The sequence below is a fragment of the Parasteatoda tepidariorum genome, chromosome 7 (assembly GCF_982258835.1).
Source record: "Parasteatoda tepidariorum strain Cologne lab strain chromosome 7, Ptep-v5.0, whole genome shotgun sequence".
Classification (NCBI taxonomy): Eukaryota; Metazoa; Arthropoda; class Arachnida; order Araneae; family Theridiidae; genus Parasteatoda; species Parasteatoda tepidariorum.
In genome coordinates, this window is record NC_141761.1 from 77,112,085 (window position 1) to 77,137,638 (window position 25,554).

The 25,554-nt window shown below is 29.0% G+C and overlaps 1 protein-coding gene across 2 annotated transcripts in view; it reads left to right on the forward strand.

Moving 5' to 3' along the window:
- The window catches only part of LOC107457579 (uncharacterized), a 316,616-nt gene that overhangs the window by 68,961 nt on the left and 222,101 nt on the right, over positions 1-25,554 (forward strand). The window contains exon 2 of one of the 2 annotated variants that reach the window (XM_087168089.1): positions 11,484-11,536. The exons of the other annotated variant lie outside the window; for it this stretch is intronic. The gene's annotated coding sequence lies outside the window, so the exon portion shown is untranslated. The remainder of the gene's footprint in view (positions 1-11,483; positions 11,537-25,554) is intronic. 2 annotated transcript variants of the gene reach the window in all.

Consider the following 25,554-nt stretch of genomic DNA (forward strand, 5'->3'; position numbering starts at 1 on the left):
ATTAGTTGGGTTTAAAATATCTTTCGAGTTAAAATTTAAATTATTTTTGACGACAAACTCTAAAACTGTCTCTTTTAACACAAATACTCAATTTCGGAAAGGCACATATTTTTTTTAAAACTTTCCATTACTAGATTAAGCTTATTTTTTTTTAAAACAATTCTCTTTAAAAAAATATTATAGATGTAACTTCTTTTCACCGCTTTTATGTTTTTTCTTTAAAAAACCACACCTAAAATTTCTTCAAAAAAATCTCTCTTAAAACTTTTCTCCAAAAATGTTTCAGGAAAACTGTTTACCACGCCTTTGTTACACAACCTCCAAAACAAAAGTTTAAAAAGGTATTCCATTTAAACATGGGTCGTTGTGCCTTTATTTTACGCTTTATATTTTTGCCTCCCAAAGAAAATGTTCTTTATTTACGACTTATCGAGTTTAATATACCCCCAAAACAGCATTCAACGCGCTTGTATTCAATCGAAGTATGAAATTGCACATCATTTAACCTTACTTGTAAAAAACTTTTTCATTCAATACGACCCTTCAAAAATTTTGAATGATGACCTAATAAAAGAAACTCGAAACTGCCGTTTGAAAGTTCTTGTTACTGCTAGCAATCCATTCAATGATCTCTTATTTAGAGTTATAGGACGTAAAATTCTCTTCTTTTTTTGTTATCTGAAGCGGCTAACGTTAGGCTTATAAAAATAAACAGAATTAGCGCTTAGTAACAAAGGAATCCACTGTTTTTTTATGCTCGGTCACCAAGAGTGATACTTTAGTTGGGGCGTGTGAAAACAATATTTTTCTAATAACGGAATTTTCATTTTTTCTAGTGTTCTGGTAATTTTGTATTTAAGATTGATAGTGTAGAGACAGTTTTAGCTTTTTATGGATGAATTAAACAGAAGAGTGCTTTTTGAAAAGAATGCAAAACAAAATAAATAGTTGTTGGATAACGGTAGTTATTGTTTAAGAGAAGGCAATTTATCACTTTTTAATTGACTTTTCTGCAAAAAATAGCTATTTGTGTGGTAAATTCTTCTGGGTTGTTGTAATCATGCACTGCGATGAGCAGTCGTTAAAATATTCTTTAAAAGTTTAACAATTAGGTTCTGACTATTTCCTTTTTAAATCAATGATGTGCTAAAACAATTTGTAATTAAATATAAATTGCATCTGGGATTGGATTATCAATATCAGATTGTCACATATTTCTGGAAATGAGGAATAAGCGGAATTTGTGCAAGTTGTTGGGAATCATCGTGGAATAAATTGTTTAATTTTAACAAAAATTTTTTTTAAATGTCGTCTAATACTCCATGTTGTTTATTCGCTTTAATTTGAGGAGTAACAATAGTTTATTTTAAACAATATGTTACATTTAAAGATAAAATATAGACATTTTTCTATGCGTACAATTTTTAAAAATAATTTTAATATCTTCAAAGCGTTTCCAAGGGTTCAAAGAGGTGAAGCAAAAAGAAATATTTTTTAGGAAATATAATTTTTAGAAAGATAAATGTGCATGTTATAGAAATAGGAAAACTAATGCCGAAAATTTTGGAACCATTTTCTGTTCACACATCCAAAAAAAATTTTTTTAAAGTTTATTTCATCCATTTTCTTAATTAATTTATATCATATTTTTAAGTGGTGATTTCATGTTTATTTTTATGTCCTTATAAGCTTTTAATTTAAACAGATTTAAAAAAATAGGGGAACGCTAAGATTCGAAGGCCTCTTGGAGCTAAATCATTCGGAATAGAAACTGTAAGAATCAATCAAGATACTCATTGTTGTTTATTTATGTAAAATAAATAGTTCATGAAAAGTCATCGATGAACTACTTTTTTCATATATGATTATTTTTCCTAGAAAAAGTTAGATCACCCGAACCTAACCCACTAGTTGGGTAAGATTGGGTGCAACTGTTAACTTTTTGAGAAATTTAGAGACACTAGAATTTCAGTGAAAGAGTCGAAAACATTTCTATTTTATACGTCAATTTAAGAAAATTATGCATGTTATTTACATGAGATTTTGTCAAGGTAATACTAAAGATGGAAAGAAGGATAATTATTTAGGATCCGACCAAAATCTCATACAAATAATATAGTGCTTATTAATTAGTTTTTTTAAGAAGAAAATTGCAGAAAACTTCTTTATCTTTATGAGAAACTACAATATTATTTAAAAGGTCTTCAAAAATTCTACAAAATGTAAAAATAAATCACTTTGTGCTTTGAAGAAGTGGACTGTATGAACTTTTTTTCTTGGAGATCGTAAAATCTTTGTTCAGACTTTAATGTAGTTTTTTTCTCCCATCTCTGCACGGCACCTTCTGAGGGCCCAGCAAAGACCCACAACAAGAGGGAAGGAGCAAGATCGGGTAGTACCCGGGTTTTCTCAGAGAATAGAAGTTATTGAAACGAATACTGTTGTACTCAACCCTTATTGTTTGTTAGGTTATGATTTCAATAAACGTATAATAAGCAGGAAAAATATAAATTTTGTAACTGTAATTATCAGTGAATATGGCAAGTTTAAAAACAAAAGAACATTAGAGAGCTGACTTAGTGAAAAAAAACTTATCTACACAGACTAATTAACTACTAATTAACTAACAACAATTCGCCAACATCGTAGGTCCTATTTCTTGACTAATGAAGTGTAATTCAGAGTTTGTCCACTAGGAAACTGAACTAGTCAATTGAGTTCAGTTTTCTAGACATAATCGAGGTACGCGGTTTGATCCCTTCTAATCCTACCCTGTCTAATCCCTTTCTCCCGACATTTTTTAATTGCAGTACGTTAATCTTTACTATTAAAAAAACATATTTATTTTTTCTTATGTACTACAATATACTTTGCGAAACATTAGACTATACTAGGTATTCAACATACTTGAAAATTCGAAGTAAAAAATTATCTTACTAAATAATATTATAAAAATAATCACAATTTTATAAAAACAGTCTTCTTTTTTCAAATTTTTTTAAACTATTTCTTTTTAATTCAAATATTTTTTAAAACAATCTCCAAAATGAAAATTGACATAGTATCTTGCTGTCCTTTACAGAATTTACACATTAAAATCAGAAGAAAACTCTTTTTTTTTTTGGCAGATATAATAAATAAAATAAAATAACCGACCTGCCCTTAATAGGGCATGCGGAGTAATTTTTAAATTCGCAATTTAAGAAAGATTAAGTTTCACAACATAATAGGCAATGATACAAACAGATTAGTTACACAATAGTTCACCACTAAAAATGGGTTGGCGGCAACAACAAAATTAAATTCATAGTACATAAACCATAGGAAAGTAAAATCATGTAAGGGGATAAAACACAAGTATAAGGCAACCAAGTATAAAATATGATTTTAAAAACGAGAAAAAAAAGAGTTAAAAGGTAATTTGGCAGTTATAATATCAAATCAAGTAGAATGTGTGAATACAGTCAACTGAATCAATGACTTTGTGTAGAAATATTATTACATTCAAATATATCACATTGCAATCTTATTTTTTATATTATAAAACTCAAATATTTTAATAATGAGTCGTGATCGCTCAGAGGATAGTGCGTTAGCCTTCCTATGAGGTGAACCAGGTTTGAATCCCAGAGATAGCTGGTCGATATGATTATCGCACCGTCCACAGTACTGACATAAAATATCCTCGGTGGTAGACGAATCATGGGTCAGTACCCTTGCCGCCAGGCTAACAGTGGTAGGTCTTTGCGGTTTCCCTCTCCATGGAACATAAATGTGGGTTAGTTCCATCAAAAAGTCCTCCAAGAAGGAAACTTTCTCATAATACTTGATACCGGTGTTCCCTTGTCTTCTGAATTGAGTTCAAAATTACAAGGTTGCGAAGTTGAGCATTGGTAGTCGTAAGCCCTAAATTGGGTTGTCTGTTCAATGACGGTTTTAAAATAAAGTATTGTAAAAACAGATTCAGAATTTTTATTTGAAATTTAATCAAATAACAGAATTTTCAACAAAAAGAATAGAGAAACATATAGAGAAAAATTATATATATTAAAATAGATCGCGATATTTACATGCAAACTTTATTTATCGAGTGAAATAGCTTTAAACTAAAAGTAGTGTTAGTTTATTATAATTTTGTAAAGTTAATCTTTAATATTACGTTTTGTTTAAAAACTTTAAATTATCCTAATATTAAATAGTTCTAGTAGATAAATTTTTCTATTACTATTTAGCCAGAAGTGCAAATATTATTCTATAATTAACTAAAACTAGTTAAATTTTCTTGTAAGACCGTGCCTTGTTGAAAAAAGATTTAATTGAATTGGGGCACCTAAACATGAAATAACCATGAGAAAACAATCTTAACTAGTAACTTTTTTGCCTTTTATTTTAATAAGAACTCTTTGGGGAATTACATCTCGTATGTATTTAGAGTAACTAAAAAATAATCTAATTATCACTACAAATCTAACAATTTCTTTTTACTGCTTTGAATGAAGTAAAAAAATTATTCCACGTTTTTGAATTATTTTAGTTACTTTTTTCTACAAGCTTATTAAATGTCTCTACTACTCAATAAAATAAAATGAAATTATTTTTCATATGAAAGCTATCCAAATTAAAATATGAAATAAGGAAATAAAATAAACGTAATTTTGTTTACCATTAAAATGCGTAAAAAGTGTGGAGGCTTTAAAATAAAAACAAGAATTACGTGAAAAAAAGGACTGATATTTTCCTTTAAAAAAATTTTTCTTATTTTTTTAAACTTATCACATATTTTATTGCAAAAGTTTTTCTTTGTAAAACAAAGTTTGAATTTACTGTAAAACCATTATTAAATTACTACTCTAGTTAGTATGAATTATTACCAGTGTTATTAGTTAGTATTATTATTATTAAACATTACTCTACCAGTTTTTAGTTACGTATTATTTATGAAGTGTCTTTTTACTTTTTTTGTTAAATTGCCTTGCTTCTTTTGCTAATACAGTTTGTTTTAGTGCTTGAAATTTATTTATGATAATTAAGTGTAAAATAGATTTGTCAATTTTCAACTAGTATTATATCTTTAAACTGACTTTAATATCCAATCAGTCAGTGTGTTAGCTACTTTTTAGTACTTAACTCCATAGTCTTGGATTTGGATACACTTGCTTTCGACAGAAGTGTTTTATTTTTGCAGTATTTGAATTGTATTAAGGGGAAAATCGCTAAAACTTCTTACGGCTAGCATAGCAGCCAGGAAACTTCTAGATATGTCAACCATTGAAAGGAAGTCTATCACTCATTACCACTCGATCAGCAATATACCGATCAAACATATTTGGTATTTGACTCGAGATATTTTTAATGCAGGGGTTTGCATCCATGCTCTAAGTATGGCACGTAAGATTATTACACTTGGCGCTTCAGAGAATTCAAATGTATTGGGAAGCCACTGTTCCTCTTTACTTTTTATAACTTAATTTCATATCTTCTAGATCGTGGGTAAACCAAAACCTTGCGATAGAGATTTTGTTTTTGTACATGGGATTTGAATTTTAATGATACCTGAGACCAAGAATTTTAAAATGTGTATTTTTTTACGTGTTAATTAATTGTAAAAAGAATAATTGTTAACACTTCGAAATAGAAAAGTACAAAAAAAGGAGGGTGATGGTCAGTTTTTATGGTGCCATCAGAAATGTAGATGGTTTTTGATGGAATATAAGTTAGAAACCAACAAAATGTGTTGGTTCCTGATACATGTTTTTGTTGGATCTTTGTAAAATATCAAAGTATGCTTGTTTTGTTTATGTTGGACCAACAAATAATTGTTCTTATTACTAACATGAGGTGATGGCTAATCTTAATGGTCCCATCAGGAATTAAGATTTTTGATGGAATATGAGTTGGAAACTAACAAAATATGTTAGTTCCTGATGATTTTTTTTGTTCGGCCATCAAAAAATACCATCATACCATGTTGATTATGTTCATGTTGGTCCAACGTAAATTTATTCCAATTCTTAATAGGAGGTAATGGTCAGTCCTGATTGTATCATTTAGAAATAAGACGGTTTTTTATTGAAGCTCCATGATGGCTACCATCATATTCATGATGGTCCGTAGAAGAAAAACCATTAAAAATTTTGTCTTGGGTAGTTAATAGGAGGTAGCATGGGGATGGGTTTGCTTTCACTTCGTCTTTTTCTTGTTTTTGAGCATACAACCTGTACCACGACTCCCTCTACTTCTCCTAAACAAATCCAAGTTCCAGTCCATTCAGCGTCAACTTAAGTTCAATGATCAACTATGATGATCAGAGATCCAAGGACAATGATCATAAAATGATCATTTTCTGGTTCATTTCTTAAGTGTCGTATATTGATTCTTCGTAGAACTAGGGTAAATAGGTTTATTTAACTGTGTAATTAAGTTATTCCCTTTTATTTAGGGAATACCTTAATAACTTATAGGTACTATTTAATATCCCTTTCCCTATTTATCAATCACTAAGGAATGTAAGTCTGTACAAAGAGTGATAGGGGTTGTAAAGAGTATCTGAACTCGCCTGTTCAAAAGGTTTTCAGCAGGTAAAGCAAGGTGGTCAACAAGTAGGTTGCCTTGCCTTGATAGGGAAACAATGTCTTTACTCCTAATTCATTCCAGACCATTTGATAATAGATGAAATTAAAATTTATCTGAGTTTCAGATATTTATTACGTTAAAAGGGAGAATAATAAGTATTTGTTTGCTGTGTGTGCCAAAGGGCAATTCCATATGTGACGGAATGACATTTTGACTTGCAAAATAACAATTAATTGAAGTTTCTATGTATCTAATTTCAAATAGAATTTTTTTTTTCTCATGCATATCATTATTATTGGCATAATGCGCTTCATAAACTAAAAAAATAGGATTTTCTATCTTTTTTACTTTTAATTTTACGAACTTTTTATTTGCGTGACGGAATGACATTTTGGCAACCAAGCTTTTGGCATGCCGCTTAGAACTGGTAGCTTCTGCGAATTTTGCAGCTATTATTTTTCTGAACTATTTTATACTTTTAGTATAATGTGTAAGCAATATAAAATGTGAATTTGGAAAATTAACCTCAGGTTGGCTAGCAGTTATTAACATCTATTTGCTGTGACGGAATGACCGTGACGGAATGACAAAAAGTTTAGTAGAAGAAAGCCTTCATTTAAAAAATGTTTTATTAATATGTAAATGATAAACAGAATGTAACAGATAAACAGGATTAATATTTATGTAAGAATTAGTAAAAATTTCAACAGCTTGAAAATTAGGTTGTCTCTGAAGAGGTTTTATATCTAGCTTGCCAATGTCACATCTTATCTTCGTTCTCAGGAAATTTATGCATTATTAAGACATGTGACGGAATGACGTAAAAGAAGTTACTTTTATTTTATATATTAAACTTAAAATGTTTACATTTTGTTCTATATGCATATTTTTATCAAAATATTGCAAAAGAAAGATACATTTCTTTTATTTTATAAGTATTTTTCAAGAAAACAATTTGAGCACAAATGTGAACAATTCACTTGTCAGCCATGTGATTACCTTAGAATGCTGCCAGATTCAAAAAATTTAAAATTATCAAAAATGAAACGGCAATATGTAGACTTTGGCTATTTTTGAACATATTTTTAAAATTAAAATATGCAATTCATAAAAAAAAAATTTTCACTTAAAAGTTGACACTTCCGTGGAATTGCCCAAAATATAAAAAATATTTACCTATGAATTACAAATCAGTTAAGTAAAATTAGGAGAAAGGAAATTATCCCCCTCCCCTCAAACAAAACTTATTTCTCAAAAGTCTGAAGTCTAAATAAATTAGAAAAAGTATACAGAAGCCACTATTTTTATTTATTTTTTCATCGCGTCCATGGACAATTAAATGGTCTCGTGTGTCTTCAAAACTGCATCCGCAAGCTCCAATGCATCATTACTGTAGAGGATCTCACGAAGTTCTGAAGCCAGTGGCACCATACCCAGTTATAAAACATATGGGGTAAGGGCACTCGAGAATGTGATCCGGGGTAAGCTGGATGTCGGTGCAGTTCTTGCAGGGAATATAAGTTCTTATTTTGTCGGGAAGAATTTTTTATCCCTTTAAAGTGGTTTGTTATTAATCTTGTAATTGTTGATGTTAAGATTCTGGAACAATCAAAGTCAGTGATGAGGGGTTTTCTGAAGGAATGGGGCAGAAGTCTGTGTCTTGCAACTGCATTTGCGTCTGCAAGCGTGATGGTGGTGCAAAGCCACTATTTAATTTTCAGATATAGCTATCGTTAAATCGCTCAGTAAAATTGGTTTGGTTAAACAACAGTAAAATTAGCCACGTACAACTATATTTTATATATTAATTTACAAATATTTAATTTTATGCTTTTCATAATTTAATGAACTAGGTATTACAAATCTGAGACATGAAAAATTGATTACATAGCAATAACTGGGAGCAATAATGACTAACATTTATAGATGCTCTCGAAATATTTTAGTTGAAAATGTACGGTATGAGGAAAAAAATATTATTTTCAGTTAACTACAGTTAGCAGTACGAATTATTGCAGAAGTATTGGTAATAGGGAAACGATTGTGAGGATGCATGCTCTTTCCTAGGCTCAGAAAAAATTTATTGCTGAAACTACCAGAATATGGTAAAAGTTACCGACTCTATGGAAACATCAATAATCTCGGCAATTTTTATGAAACACTTAGGTAATTATTTTGGTAAAATTAGCAATAAAATATGATTTCATATTGTGTGATAAAATCTAGTAAATGAGGTAAATCTGATAATTTTATTATGATTCCTCAGAGAATGGCATAAAAAGCATTTATTTGGTTAAATTCTCTTCTCAGTTTTGTATTTTTAAATAAATTTGTGGTATTAAAAACTATAATTTTGGAAATCAGTGTTTTTGTCATTTGAACGGAATTTTTTAATGTAATTGCCATGCAGTATTAAAATACAAAATTTTTTATTCCCATACAGTATTGTAATTTTATCTGAATTTTTTTTCTCCTTCTATGATGAAGGCGATAAACTTTTAATATCCTTCTGCTTTTATTTTATTGAATTTTTCAAACTGTCGTTCATTTTTGGAGACCCTGATAATTTATCATCAATACATGCTGCTGTACTTTATTGTTTAAAAAAAAGAGCTACTAATTATAGATTTTTAAGGCAGTATTACAATATAAAATCAATATTTATTCAATATTTAAAAAAAATTTCGTCATCGGAAAATATTATTCATAAAGTTTGAAAAACTAGTAACCTAATAACATTATATAAAAAAATATCTGTGCACATGGTTAATAGTATAATTTTAGGAATATGGAATAAAATAAGTTAGAATTCGAAATGTTATATTTCCTAAATCGTCATCGAAATGAATTAAAATGATAAACGAAAATCAAATTCATCAAAATAAAGAGACAATTTTTAACGTAAATTACTGTTTTTTTTATTGGTTTCTGTGATTGTTTTTAACTTAGCTTACGTGTGTTTTTACTATGTAAAAGTATTTCTTTTTAAATTTCACCTAGTGCCAGTCCTTTTCTCAAGTGAAAAAAGGTCATTTTGGAACTCGCACGAATTTTTCTCAGTAATGTCAAAAAATGGGTACCTTCATGGCAAAATAACACTAATGAACAAAAAGTGAGTCAAAAATGAAAGTAAATTTTTTAGGTATGCATATAATGGCTCGTAGTGTGCAATTTTATTCAAATGTAACTGCGAAGTAATGTCATTTCATGTGATGAATAATTTGTTTTTCGAAATGAAAATGATTAAACTTTTACTGCGAAATTTTTCTGTTTTGTTTCCAGTCTCACAAAAGTATTCTGTGTAGGAGTCATTACGTTCTTTTCGAGAAGCAAAATGCACCAGAATTTCTGAAGTCATATTTAAATGCAAATATTTTGCCTTGAATTATCGTATCTTAAATAAAAAAAGGCATCTCGGTGTTGAAACTGGAATGATAGGGAAAAAAGAAGTTATGGGAAAGACAATTACTTTAAAATTAAAAATAAATTTTTTCAAGAATAATTTGGATTGAAAAAAAAAATTCAAAAAATACAAAAACTTGACAAGCTGTTTTTATTTTTGGCAGATGTAAAAATTCTCATGTGAGACACTATTGTGTGAATCTAAATTTAAATAGTTCAGAATATCTGCTTAAAATAAATTTTTCAATAAGTAGTAAAATTTTTCTGGAATGTTTAACATACAGAAATTAAAAAAAAAGATTTGTATTTTGACTGAAACACATTTTTAAAAATAATTAATAGTCAGTTTTTCTTCTTAATATTTATCTGAAAATCAGTCTTTATTTACTAGAAACTGACAAATACTTTGATTTAACACATTAATATTAGAGGCTTAAAATCTTTTCCATTTTATTTATCTCCAAATTTCCTACTTTATTCCTTCTTATGAGCTTTTCTATTAACTGAATTGTAATGTAAACTTTTAGGTAACTCTTTCTGCTGTAATATTTAAATACGCATCTTAATAACGATTATAATTTTTAATATTATTTTCCCCCTTTTCTCATTAACTTAACTGCTACTCATTGTCAAAATTGTTATCATTTTTGGTACTTTGAATGGTAGATTTACAGTTTGCCTTAAATAGAATTTTCATCTTGTTTTGAAGAATAAAGTTCTTTAAAAAATGCTCATTAACTTTATTTTCCTTGAAGTGTCATTAAATGAGTTTTGCTAGCTTGTTGAGGATTTTTAGTGTCTTTACACTAAAAAATGTTTTTTTGTTTCGAAACCGACGAAGATTCTTTTTATGAATGAATAGTATAGTTCATTTCTGTACATTTATTTATGCTTTATTAACGTTTTTTTTGCTTTGTAGTTAATGACTGTGTCTACATAGTACGCGATAATTATATTTCTGTTTCCATTATTAACAAAAAATCAACTTTTATCAATATAGTTTCCTCTTTTAAATCCATAAAACTTTGTAATTTATCAAATTTTATTTTGTTTACTTCCTTATTCACCTATATCAAATAACTAAACATCAAATTTGTTAAAATAAGTTTAATTTAAACTAGAATACTGTCCTTAATTTTACCTTCAAGCAAGCCATGGACTAATCCTACTAGTAATTTCTTCTACTAGTAATCAAATTACGATTTTGATTATTTTATTTTAGGTCTTATCATCCGTTTAAAGCTCAACTTTTAAGATTTTAGTCGGGAAAAGAGCATTTTCTAAAAGTATAGAAATGGGCGTACTATAGTTTCCGTTCAGCAAGCAAGAACCTTGTTTTGTGTTTAGATCTTGAAAAAAGTTGAATCTCTAAATTCCAAGTTTCAGTGTTAGACTCTGAATTTTTCTCAGTTCAGTGTCAAAACACCTAAAAAGATATATATAGTTCTAGGTTTTGTATTGTTTGAAGATGTTCAGTTTCTAAACATCCGAAAATTTTTATTTTTTAGTGTTTAGACACTGAGGAGGATTTTTTTCTTCTGTTGAATCGAAATTATAAGGGGTATGTCTGTTTTATTACCTTTATTCTTTCGTTATTCACATTGTTTTTGTTTCAGAGTAAATCACTATTTTACAGTACCGCAGTGGACTGATCGTTAATAAGACACGGTTCCCAGCAGATCACCGAAGTCAAGCATGACTGGCTGTGGTCAGTGTGCGGGTGGGTGACCACTTGGATCAGTCTGTGTAGGGACCGAAGGTGTGCGGTATCGGTCCTCGTTGAACTGTTCTACCGTAAAGTGCTCGACTTCGCGTGCAGGTCGTCGGGCTACCGAAGCGGGGGTGCCATCCCCTATGCAGAGGATCAAAATTGTGATGGCATGTCTTCGGATCATCCTCAGGGATGTTTCTCAGACCGTCACCAATTGCCCATTGTGCAGCTCTAGTGCGACGTAAATTAACTACAACAGCACTATCTTACAGTTATAGAAAATTTTTGTTGGCATCAATATCGGAAAATAAACTTTGTCTAATAGCTTTCTTTTTGAATTCCATAAAAGATTGTAATTTAACAAATTGTACTTTTTTACTCCATTATTATCCAATAGCAAATAGCTAAACATGCAATTTATTGAAATTAATTGAATTGAAATTAAAATACTATCCTTAATTTTGCTTTCAAGCATTTCATGAATTTTATTACGCTCGCTAATTTCTTTGTTTCGTAGTTGCTTTAAACTACGATTTTGATTATTTCATTTTAGGTAATATAATCCGCTTAAAGCAAAACTTTAAAAGTGTTTGTATTGAAAGAAGCATTTTCTCTCTTCTGTTTACGGAGACGATGAAATTTTTCTATCGTTATTTAAAGTCTTCGATATTTCAGACAAGACGTACCCTTTTGATGAAAAGCTTAAGCATTCTTTTTGAAAAATGAAGCTTTCAAATTCGGTTCACTTTATCATTCTAAAATGCTTGAGCTTTTAAGATTTTTGGCAACAGGCTTTTAAAAAAGGCTTATAATTCCTTTAAATTAACCTTATAAATACTTTTTAATTTAAGAACTTTCATTGACCGAGTTTAATTACATCACTTTTCGAGTTTTAACATGTTATTTATAATTTACGATCTATGCAATTAAAAACTATTTTAATATTTTGTGTTTTAAGATAAAACAATTTCATTTAATGAGTGGTCTTTTTTATTTCATAAAATGCTTTGATAGTTTTCTTTGCGAATTAAAGGAATCTGCCTCTTACTCGATTGGCTCTCCAACCCTTATGATTGATGCAGTCGATTTTTTTTGTACTACTAACAGTTGCACTGTATAATTTTTATTGTATTAACTAGGATTTGGTTCGAAAGATTTATTTTTTCTTGTTCTTTTAGAATAAAGTTTAAACTGAATAAGTTCTTATGACTGTATGAACTTCATTTAAAACTTTTTTTTTTTGAAACATTTACTTAATTTTTGGTTACTATAAAAACTCATTAAATATTTTTTGTTTAAAATATTAGTTAAAAACAGTTCGAAACACTGTGATTGTTTTAAAATTTTAAGTAATTATTGTGGACTTATTGCTTTAATTTCATCCGTAATTTGAATGAAGTTTCACATAAAAAATTTTCATTAGAGTAAATTTCATTTTTTAAAAATAATTGCAATTTATTTACTATCTGTACGGCATTTATTTTGCATGAATATAGGAACCAACTCTAATTTTTTGAATGTTTTAATAGTGAAGGAAGGTTACAAGTGCATTTGGCTATAAAAATCGACAATAAACTCAGAAAGCATTTTTCGACCATATATTAAACCAACAATGGTGCGAACGTTAAAATTAGAACAGCTGACATGAATTCCTCGTTGCTGATAGGCAAACCGGGGGAGTTTTCCTTGGATTTCATTCTCTCGATAATTGAGCCAGAAGCTTCCTTGTCTCAGGGATTGGGCTCAAAATTACAAGGCTACGGATTTGAACATTGGTAATCATAAACTCATAATTGTGTCGGCTGTTCAACGACTTTTATAAAATAAAATAAAATGAATGTAAGGGGCTGCGAAAATTATAGTTGGGTGATTAAGGGGAACATTTAGGAATCAATTAGGAATTTGCGGCTAGAAAATAGAGACAAAATCCTTGTTTTTCACAAAGAAACACTAATGTCTAAACTTTATGGCTAATTGACTTAAAATCACTCAAGTCTTGCTTAAAACCTTACACTTATTAACTCTTAAAAACACTTTTAAACACAATGACTCATTGAATGAGATTTGTTTAAAATTTATACACATTTTGAATTTATATATAATTTTTAAACAATAATCAAATAAGAATATCAAATAAGATTTAAACAGAAAAATTTAACTGTGTAAAAATAGCTGCAAATTCAATAATCAAAAACGATAGTCGGAATTATATTAAACTTTCATTTTTTAAATTACTCATTTTGGGTAAATTTACACAATTTTGAACACCCGTAAAAACATTTTATAGTAAACTGAATGAGTAATGAAGTTTTTTGCTGTTTCAACAGGATATAATATAAACAATTATTCTTTAGCTCTGTTTTTATCTAAATTATGTCCGAGAATCACACGAGTAGCAGAAAACATTAAAATTTATGCGGCGTCATTAACTATAATTTTTCCGAGAAATGTAAGCCTTATGTCAAAAATTGTTTTATACTTAGGGGAAAAGTTAATAATTGAGAACTCATAATGAGAGAACATTAAAATACTTTATATAAATGAGCAAAGAAAAAAAAACTGTATGCAAGAGTACTAAATGTAGAGAATACTCATTTTTCGTCCTAAAGATGATTTTATGTTTATTATGTGTTTCGCCTTAGGAAAAATGAAACAATTCTTTTATTCTTTATAAAAAAATATAATTATTTCTAAGAAATAAATGCATAAAAACGCATTTGACGGAGAAAAAAAAATTCTTGTTCGTAGATTCCTTTGATCTTTTTTTACTCAAATATGCAGGTTACTTTTTTTTTAAAATTACTTTATTCAAGTCATTGGGTTCTTTTTTATGCCAGATTAATTAGTAAAATTAATTTAATTTGCGAGTTCGAAAGATTCTAGGAATAACTAATTTGTTTAGATTAAAACTATTACTAATGAGATTAGAGTGTTAAATGAAATGCAAAATTTATATCTGCTTTGCCGTTCGCAAATTTAATTAAATGTACATTTTTTTTAAAAAAAATTTTGATTAATTTTTTAATAAATTTAACATCTTTAATTATCAGAACAAAGTAATTAAAAAGTTTTACGTGCCTATAATGTCGGTAATAAACGAAGCCTACCTACCTTATTTAAATGGTAATTTAGGTTCTTTAATTATTACAATTCAAGAAAATTTTTAATTCAATTAAAAGAAATTTTTTTAAAGCAAGTATTCTTGCAGATGTTGCACAGAAATTCAATTAAGGGGTTAACCCCCCAGATAATTTCCTTCACCCTACCCATGTTTTTAGTTTTTGTTTTTTTTCATGATGAATAGATTGTTAGATATAAATTGAAAAGTATTCAACTGAAAGATTTAAAAATGTTTTGCTGTGTTAACACAGATTTGGTTTCACAGATTTAGTTTCACAAATTTAGTTCTTGATTCAATAGAAATAAAATTTATATCGATTAGTTTTTGTCCCTTACCATTACAATTTCATTTACAATTTTCTTCTTGAATTTTTAATTTTAAGTTACTTTAAAAACTCGTTAACATTTTTTTTTCTCACAAGATATAATTTAGTAATAGTACAAAAAAGTTCACTTATAATATTTTGCAATCATATATTCATAATTTTAATTGTATATGTTGATTGGACCCAAATTTAATTGAAGCTTTTAAAATAATAACTGTAAATAAGTAAATGTTATTTGTTTTCAGTTAAATAATTTTACAACCGTTAAATAATTAATATATCGATTTAAATAAGCTTATAATCAAATGTTACAAAAAAAAGATAATTAAGTAAAATTAGGTAAAATAAAATTTCGATATTAAAAATAACACAGCTTTTAGTTTGAATTTACTTGGAATTAATAAACAAAATCTGAAACTTCATAATTGCTAAGAACATAAAAAAGGATTATAAATATAACTGATAAATACCTTTTAAATTAATTATAAATATTTTATCGGTGAATATTATCTCATAATTTTTGCTAATTTTATACTGAGGGCAACCGAAGAAATGTAACTCTTCACGTGGGAATACTGGGTCATACCACCTGTTTCCATGTGTTTTATCAGTCTAATGTGTAATTGAGTCTTGGACAGGTTATTATTGTCATTCGATTTTTACCGAAGATAATCTAAGCATCTCAAAATATTTAAAGTAGAATGCTATACTTTTATATTTTAGACAACAGATAATTATTAGAAATTCAGACAATTAATAGATATTTAAATAATTATTAGATATTGAGATTATTATGAGGTATTCAGGTAATCATAAATTATTTAGGAAATCTTTAAGAATTTAGGATACCATTCGGATAATTATGAGACATTAAGAAAAGTATTAGAATATTCAGTTAATTATAATTTGATAAATTTTAGATATTTCGAAAAGCCGATTAGACTGTGTAGGGGCCAGGGAACGGGCCTTGCATCAGAAAGTCTCTGGGTTCGAATCCCGGGCAAGGCATGGATGTTCTTTCATTCTCTGTACTATCTGTCCTTACTGTGGGAGCAACGTTGGCCCACCTAATATTGAGCCCCTTAAAAAGTGCCCAATAAATCTGCCCTGTAAAAGCCTGAATTGATGAATGTTAACAAAGGTAAAAATTTATTATTTAGAAAATTAATTTTTCATCAGAAACACAGAAGCTGTGGTAATCATTCCAACGTAATCCTAACTTTTTTACTTTAATTCACTTAAGCTTGGACAATCAAAGGCAACGAATTATGTAAGATAACTAACATGAATTTCATACTAAATTTAAAAGCATAATTTTCCTGCAGTTATATTTTTTCGGTTATTCAAACTTTATTTTGTTCCAACTAATGTTGTCTTTCATAAAAAGATATAACTTTATGAACCTTTATACTGTTAATTTAAATATACTAAAAAAATACCGTTCTCTTTTTTATGCTGCAATTAAGAATATTTCCAGGTTTGGTTTGGATTAACTGATTATATTTATTTAAGAAGTATTATTATATATTGATAGTCTGAAATTTTTCTCAGTTCTTAATCGAGCGATTTTTCACAATTCCTAATTTACTTCATTATTTTTCACAATTCTATTATGTTTTAAATTGGAATCACATTTAATGTTCTCTGATTTTTTATGATCCACATCATCAAATCGTATTTAGAATTGTTCACATTCTCACGTTTTTCCATTACCTGTCCAACACATCGTAAAAACCTCATTAGAAAACTTAAATTTCCCAAAAAAGATTGAATGATATCAATTTATTGAATGGAAAATGCTTGTCACTATTAAATGAAAACCTAAATCAATCACAATTTCAATCAGTATTAATCTGTTTTTATTCCATTGCTCTGAATTGTAACTGGGGTGATCCATCTTTTTAAGAAAAGCGCCAATCACAGTTTTATTTCTTACGCCTGAATAGAGCGAGTAAGAAGCTTGGCGAGAAAAAAACGAAATTAGTACTTAGAGCTGGATCAGAGTAGTCTTAGAGTTTATCTTCACTATCTAATGTAAAGAAATGATTGTTTGTCGCGAAAAAAGATCTGAAGAAAATCTCTTTACGTGGGATGTTATGGTTAGGCCGAGGGAGAAAGTTAATTTTGTTTTTATAAATGCATGATTGTTTGGCGATAAAGTTTTATCCATATTTACAGTCGAATAATTTTTACCCATTTATTTATTCTGATTTTAGTTTTCGGAAGAGAATAAATACTGAAAACATGTAGGTAATCAGAATTTGTGCATTAAGGGAACTTTTTTATTTTATAATTTTTATTGAACTAATTTCGAATCAATTTTTCGTAAACAATAAAATTACATAATGTTTGACAGCAACAAGTTTAGTTTTATTTCAGATAATACTAGTTTCTAAGACGCTTTTTCTTTGCACAAAATTTAATACTAATCGGGGTTTTAAATATCATGTATTATCATGTATTATATATATATCATGTATTATATATATATATATATATATATATATATATATATATATATATATATATATATATATATATATATATATATATATATATATATATATATATATATATATATATATATATATATATATATATATATATATATATATATATATATATATAATATATAATATATATATAATATATAATATATATATAATATATATATATATAATATATATATATATAATATATAATATATATATATAATATATAATATATATATATATATATATATATATATATATATATATATATATATATATATATATATATATATATATATATATATATATATATAATCACATCGCCCAGTAAATATCTGGTTCAGCTAAGAAAAATTTTTTTTTTTAGAAATTATACATAGAACGATTTGTCTTTTTTCTCAAAATAGGCTGAATCAGAACTTTTTTTCTTCTCATGTGATGCCGGTTTTTCTTGATTTTTCATGCTCAGTCAATCTAATAATGCCATGTAGTATCCGCTATATATAGTTTAATCTTTTTCAAGATAGGCGATGAGCAAAATACCATGCGTGTCCGAAAATATGAAGGCCATAACCTTGCCAGCTGATAGTCCAGTTTTTTGTTCTCTTTGGGCGACTTTCACCGGCTACTTTCCCCTCAGCTGAAGCTTTTTCTGATTTAGGAGTGTAATAGTGGATGCTTGTTTTATTCATTGTCACATACCGACGAAAGAAGTCATTTTTATCTCTCTTTAAAAATTTCACACAGTGTTCTGAATCATCGACACGTTGTTCTTTTTTATTCGGTGTGAGTAAAAGCAGCACTCATGTCTAAAGCAACTTAAGCATTCTCAAATTTTTATGTAAAATCTGTAAACACACTACCTTCTGATGTCTTTACGGTGTCAGCTATCTCACACAACTTAACTTTACTGTCTTTCAAAACTATTTTATGAGCTTTTTAGATATTTTTCGGAACAAACGTTGATTTTGGATGACCAGAGCGCGTTCAGCATTATCAGTGTCTTTATGACTGCTTTTAGATTCAGCATACCAGTCAATAATAGTAGATGCAGAGTCTCTTAAACTCTTATCAATCCACTGTTATTATTAAACAGTATTTTTCCCCTATTAAAAAGCAATATTTAATCGAAATACGAAATTCCTTTTTATCCATTGTTTAAAAAATTACAAAACTAGGGTCATTAAAATCACTTGTAACCTCTTAGCTAATTATCAACATGTCATGAAATTTTCAGTTATAGTATGGTTTCAAAAATCGATGATTTTAAAGCAACTCGTCAGAATGACCTGATGTTTTAGCGGAACAATCGTGAGGTAATGGAATTTTGTTAGGCGAAGGAAGAAATAGTTCTAAAATTTGTCGATAGATGTCTCGAGATATTTGCCTGGAGATATGCAAATTACTCTACCATGAAAATGTAGAGTACTTGCACTTTGCTTGAATGCTTCATCATGACTCTGACTATGAAGGACCGCTCTCTGCTCGTTCTTTACGAGAACGACGGGCGTGCGCTCACAGCAATTAGGAAGTTCCGGACATTAAAATCCATAAAATTGGGTCCAATAACCACAAACAGTCTGCGAAAAATTATTGCTATATTTTAAGAGACCAGTTCATGTGGCTTGAAACGGGATAGAGGAAGGTAACCAGTTTCGGTTGCGGTAGTAGAAGATGTGGCAACAGCATTGCAAGAATAGACGAACAGTGATGCTGGAATCAGCAGTGCTCGGGGAACTGGCCGAACGTTGGATATGCAGATCAGCATTTTGCAGAAAGTCGTGCAGGTTATCGTTCGCTGGGACCCGTACATGATGACTCACATGCAGCAGTTGCTATTTGCTGACTGGGATGCACGTGAATCTTTTGCACTGCGATTGCTTGCCCAGATGACCATGGAACATTCTGTGGTCTGACGAACACCACTTCCATTTTCGAGCGTCTGTAAATACGCAAAATTGAAGGATATGGGTGATCTAGAGTCCATTCTATCTACAGCCATTACCTCTTCACTGTGAAAAGGTCATTGTGAGGAGCGGAATAACTGCAACGTTCATCGTCGGTCCGTGTTTCTTCGAGGTCCTGTGGGTCCAATTACCTGCACAATTACTGGCAAGCGGTACGAAGCACTTTTGCGGAGCCACGTCCAATCGGCACTTCAGCAGCGTCACTGTGTGGATCGCACAATATTCATGCAAGATGGCGCTCCTCCGCTCATTGCTACTCCTGTCTATTTTGGAGATGATAGAAACATTAGCAGCCATTTTCCAACAACGTGGCCGCTACGTTCCCCCGACTTAAGCCCGTGTGATTTCTGGTTTTGGGTTTACCTGAAGAATGGTGTTTGCAGCAGCCAGATGGAGAATCTTTGAGGAATATATATAAATGCAAAATGCTGCAGGCAAAAGATGGAAGAGTAAAATACAGCAAGAATGCTGCAATAAAAGTCTGAAAGAAAATGAAAAAAAAACGATATAATGTTTCCCCTTAAATTTTTTTTTTAGATGTTCTTGTACATTTTATTTCTTAAAATTATTATGTGCTTTCATTTAGGAAACTCGCAGTAAATATCATTAATAATTTGCATTCTTAAATGATTTCTTTAATTTTTATAGCCATAAAATTTACTTTACAAGATTGGTTCATAAAGTTGAAATGTAATTAAGAAAGTAAAATAATTATGTCACGTCTGTCACTTTTTGGATTTCATTTTTTATGATGAATAAATTAATAGCTGATACAAATTGCTAGTAAAAATAAAAATATTTGCAAAAAATTTTTCGAATAAAAACTAATAGCAAATTTAATTATTAGCTTAATAATTTGTCTTTTAACAACTTTTATGACTTTTTTTCTTTGTCTCAAGAAGTAAAAAGAGTTTGAATATTAGTTGCAAAAAAATTTACTGCTATTTATTTACAGTTAAGTGTTAAAAAAAAATTTATAGATCAAAAATATTTCTTTTCCCATTAAAGAAAAACATAGTAAGAGCTTACAGCTCTTTAATACTCAAATTTAAAGAAAAAAATTATGATCGTCTTAAACAATTTTATGCTTTAAAACAACTGTTCTCATTAAAAAATGTGAGAAATTTGCACAAGAAAAATGAAGTGCAAAGTAAAATTTAAGCTGAAAGTTAAAAAAAAAAACTGTTCCTCTACATTTTTAAATATAATTTGATTAAATAAATATTTATGATATCTTTTACTTTTTAAATTTTTTTTTGATTCTTTACACTAGAATATTCTGATTTTAAATACTGAACTATCGTATTAAATTTCAAGGTCTGGCTTATTATTTAAAAATTTTAAGAGTACTACTAACTATTACTAAATGAAACTATGTCGGATTCTTTTTACTGAAACTGTATATTCGATAACAACTGAACTATTGCATTAAATTTTAAAGATCTGGCCTATAATTTTAAAAATTTTGAAAGCTGGTCTATTCCAGTCTTACGAACTGATACTTTATATAACGAATCTAATAAGCATTATACTCTTATAACTGGTATAAAATTATTTCTGATATTGCACTAAAAGTAAAATGTACATCTATTTACTTGTTTAAAATAAAATGACCTTCAAAAATGTAAACTTTGACGACCTTAATCATGCAAAAGTAGTTGCCTTGAAAAGTAGTAATTTGAAATTGGTAAAATAAATAGAAAGAGAAAGTTCATCAAAAAAGTTTCAAAAATTAAAGCTAGTATTTAATAACTGAACTTCTTTAACTGAACAAACTTTTTTTGAAGATTTATTAATGAAAATACTTAATTAAAAAGCCAACCTTTCATCCACTTTTTTATTAAAGAACTGAAATTCGGAAAAAATAACACAAGGGGTGTTTTTTTTAATTAATTTTTGTGTTGACTAATTTTTTGCAATTTATTATTAACGAAAATAGCAGTAATGTTATTTTTCCCCGTTTGAATAATAAATGAAGACTACTATAATCAAAACACGTATCCCAGCTGAAAATTTGCCGAATCAGTTTATCTTTCTCCTTTAATCTAGATAATTATAAATATTATTAAAAGCAACTAAATATTTTCCTTTTAGTTAATTACATTTTCGTGAAGGTAAAAGTTTAATCAGTTTAGTGATAATAAAATTTTTAATCTTGCTAATAAATGCTTTTTAAAAATACCTTATTCTAGTACTTCTTGAGAAAAAAAATATTCGAAGGGTTAAATAAAAAAATTTACCCTTACATGCAAATCAAATATACTTCATTAGAAAGTTGAGTTCCCTATTCAAATATGGCTAATTTGCCAATTAATTAAAAACCTATTTTTAATTCTAAATAATTCTACGCCCACTTTCGAAATGTTCCGGCATAGAGATGAGAATGTCCCATGAATTAAAGATAATTACACTCCTCATCAGATTGTACGTAATCTGCATGATGTAAAAGAAGAAATTTAATGTTTAAAATTGTAAAATCTAATGGTTTCTATACTTTTTATTCCCAAAGAATGGCTTTTGTTATCACGGAAAACTCATTTAAAGTGATCTAGATCCCAGATTTTGTTTAAATGTGCGGAAATAGCGGTTCATTAATGCACGAAGACATCTTTTAGTTAAACTCTGGCTATTAGTGCGTTGGCGCATTTTCAAGTATTTAACAAAAGCTGTTTTGATTAGTCTAGCTTGACCCAAAAAGCGTTTTTTTTTCAACGTTATTCACTATCTCTAACATTAACGTTTAGAATTTTAAGTGGCGCCACGAGATTTGAGCCAGGAACATATTACAGGCTTCAAGGTTAATACTAAACATTCATAATCGAAAGCTCTATGTCAAGTTAATTACATCACTTAGTATACATAACATCAAGCAACTCATTAATTACCCAAGTTTTTCATGGTTGTTAAGTGATCTTAAAATATTTAAATTTTGATGGAGAATTTTTTTTTCTCTTCACATCAGCTTGAATTACTGGTATAAATCTATATAGGGAAACTGCTGAATGATTGCAGTTTAAAAATAACATTTTTTATTACGCATGTAATGTACGCAAACGATATTTTTTATAATTTAATTATTTTAACGTGACGTAAATAGTTAAATTTGGCTTTTTATATGAGAATTAATTTTTATAAGTAATTTTTCCATTACTTTTGCTGAAAAGTTTGAGCATTAATAAAGAGAATATAGAAAAGAAGACAAACATGTAACTGATAAATACAAAATAAGTTAAAAATATAACATTTTACCAATCGTTTCAACATACCTAAATGCATTAATAAAAAGTGCATAATACACTTTCTGAAATAAAGCTCTCACTTTTGATGATTTGGAAATCCTTGAGCAGTATTCCATTAGTTTTAAGAATTATTTCGTCACGAAATCACGTTGTTTGTGACTAGAGCCTTATTTGTGACGAAACGTGAACTCTTAAATACATGACGTAAATGCTTTCTCAACTCCTAATGATAGTGCATTGTGGGGATTATTTATTTGACAAAACTATACAATCAAAAATAAAGTGACTGGTTAAGTCGACTGACTGTTTAGTGGTCAAGGGGTCAGTCTCGTACAAGGAAGATGCGAGGGTGGGATCCTGATTCGGGCAGTGCAATTTCCCTGTTCTATCAGTCCCTGTGTAGTGCTACCTATGTTATATGGTTCTAACGTTAAAGTGATTAAAGTATTAGAAAAAATAGATGCATTAGATACTATTTTTTTGTTGAAAAAAATAGAATGACAAAATATTTAATCTTGACGAAATTCGTTTCCTCGGAGGAATGACGATACTAATCGTCACTTTGTCGAATTTTTTGCCCTGAGCTTGTTCCAGGAAACAATTTGGTCAGAATTTTTCATTAGAGTCATTCATTGGTCAATTTTTCATTGGTCAGTCATTTTTGAGTATCCATTTTTTACTGTGTAAAAGGGAATTTAAAATCTAATGTTTTAAACAATGCAATTTTTAAAAACTTGTTAGTTTTAGCTATTTTAATTTAGCTATTTTAGCTCTTTTAAATTAAATTTAGTTTGTAAATGTTAAATTTAGCACAGTACTTTATGAAAATTAGATTCTTTGCCTACAGTGCCTTAGCTTTTTTTCCTATTTTATAAAGCAAGAGAAAACTGGTAAATACCAAGTGACCAAGCCAAACCACATTTGATATAATAAAATTAAACATGAGAAATTCACGCAAGAATAATTTACGACTTTTAAGTTGTCTTAAAAAGTGGAATTGAGTATGCATTCAATAGATTACGCGAAGTACAAAATTTTTTCTCAGATAGCTGGAAACCTTACTGCAAACGTTGTATTTTCATTTGGATGGCAGAGAGAGGGTGACTAATTAAATTTTTCCTTAAAACTTAGTGGAAAAATTAGTATGCCAAGCTTATGTCCTTTAAAAAAATAAAGGCATGAAATCTCACTTTATAGCTTTCACAGTAAACCTTTTTTTTCCACTTTTTTTCATTATATCTCTGTCCATGCTCTCCAATGCAGCATTTTGTTGGCGTTGAAAAGTTAATGATCAAGCCAAACTTCCATTTAACCAACCGTTTAATTTTCGGTTTAATAATTACGATGTACATTGATTTTGGAGCATGTACAGATCAAATATTAATGTAAAAGACCTGTTGGTCATCTAGTTTTGCTTTGAAGTTCTGCAAAATTAAAATAAATCTATTCTGCCACTCTCTAATTGTGTTTCACAATTAATTTTCACCTTGAGAGATTGTGAATTGTCAATAATTGCATTTGTTAATAAAAAGTTTGGCAAAATACAGTTAATTTTACATAATTAATAGAAAATTAAAAATGTATACGCAGAATGAAAAGCATGAGTTTAGTTTAAAATGTGAAAGCTAGTATTTAAAATAAAAGTGGGCAATATATGTATAGTAACAAGACAGTTTATTTTATCAAATTATCAAAGTCGTTAAATAATTAACAACTGACCATCCTAGTGAAAGGTGTGTAAAGTGCCATTTCAAAAGCTTTGATCTGCCATCTGAACAATAAATGAGAGGAAAAAAATTTGCTGTCAACAACATCTTCAATGCTTTTGCATCTAAAAGTTTAATTCTTTTAAGCTTATTTATAAAACGTTACTAAGCAATCCAGTTTGCTACGCAAATCAAATTAAATACTCTTAAGCCTGTTTCAACGAAGTTACCTCTATACTTCATGAGTTAATTTCCTGTCTACCACCAAAATTAAGGTAATATATAAAAATATTAGAGATCTTATCTCCGTGTTTTCAAATTAAGGATGCAAAATTTTCCTTTTACAACAAACGAGCCCTTTCATTAATTCCTTAGAACCATTATAGACATTATGCTATTGCCCAATAATTGAAAAAGTCTAACGCTGCAAGAGCAGTATATTTACAAAAAAATGCAATATCGAGTGTATTTATTAAATTAGTGGACAGAATACTAATTTCATGATGTTTACCCATTCCGGGTTTGTAAAAAAAATCTTGTACGAAACCTTAGAATCATTATGTCTGGCACGTTGATTTTCACACAAATTGGGCGGTGTGAATCTGTCATATCCGATTAAAGCATAAGATAACTGATGAGAAAAGTGCACTTTGTGTTTTAATAATCTCTAACGGTAGGTGCGAACAAAATTAGACTCTCAATGCTAGAATTTATGACGGTGTCAGCTTTCAATAGGCGTTTTTAACTTGCACCATTTGGGCGTTGAGCCCGAAATGCAACGTAGCTTTAATAAGAAAATGCCACGGACGTACGTAAATAAATGTAATTAATGTGCTCCGCTTATTGCAAAGACTGTTGTTGAAGGAGTGAGAATTGATTCTCTCTTGAAGTTTTCCACTAACGTTGATATTGACTGAGAACATCATATTGTTGAATTTTGGAGCTTTGAATTTAAACGACCCTGTTGATGCTAGATCATGTAGTTATAGACTAATTGCTTTAGAAAGTTAATTGAAGA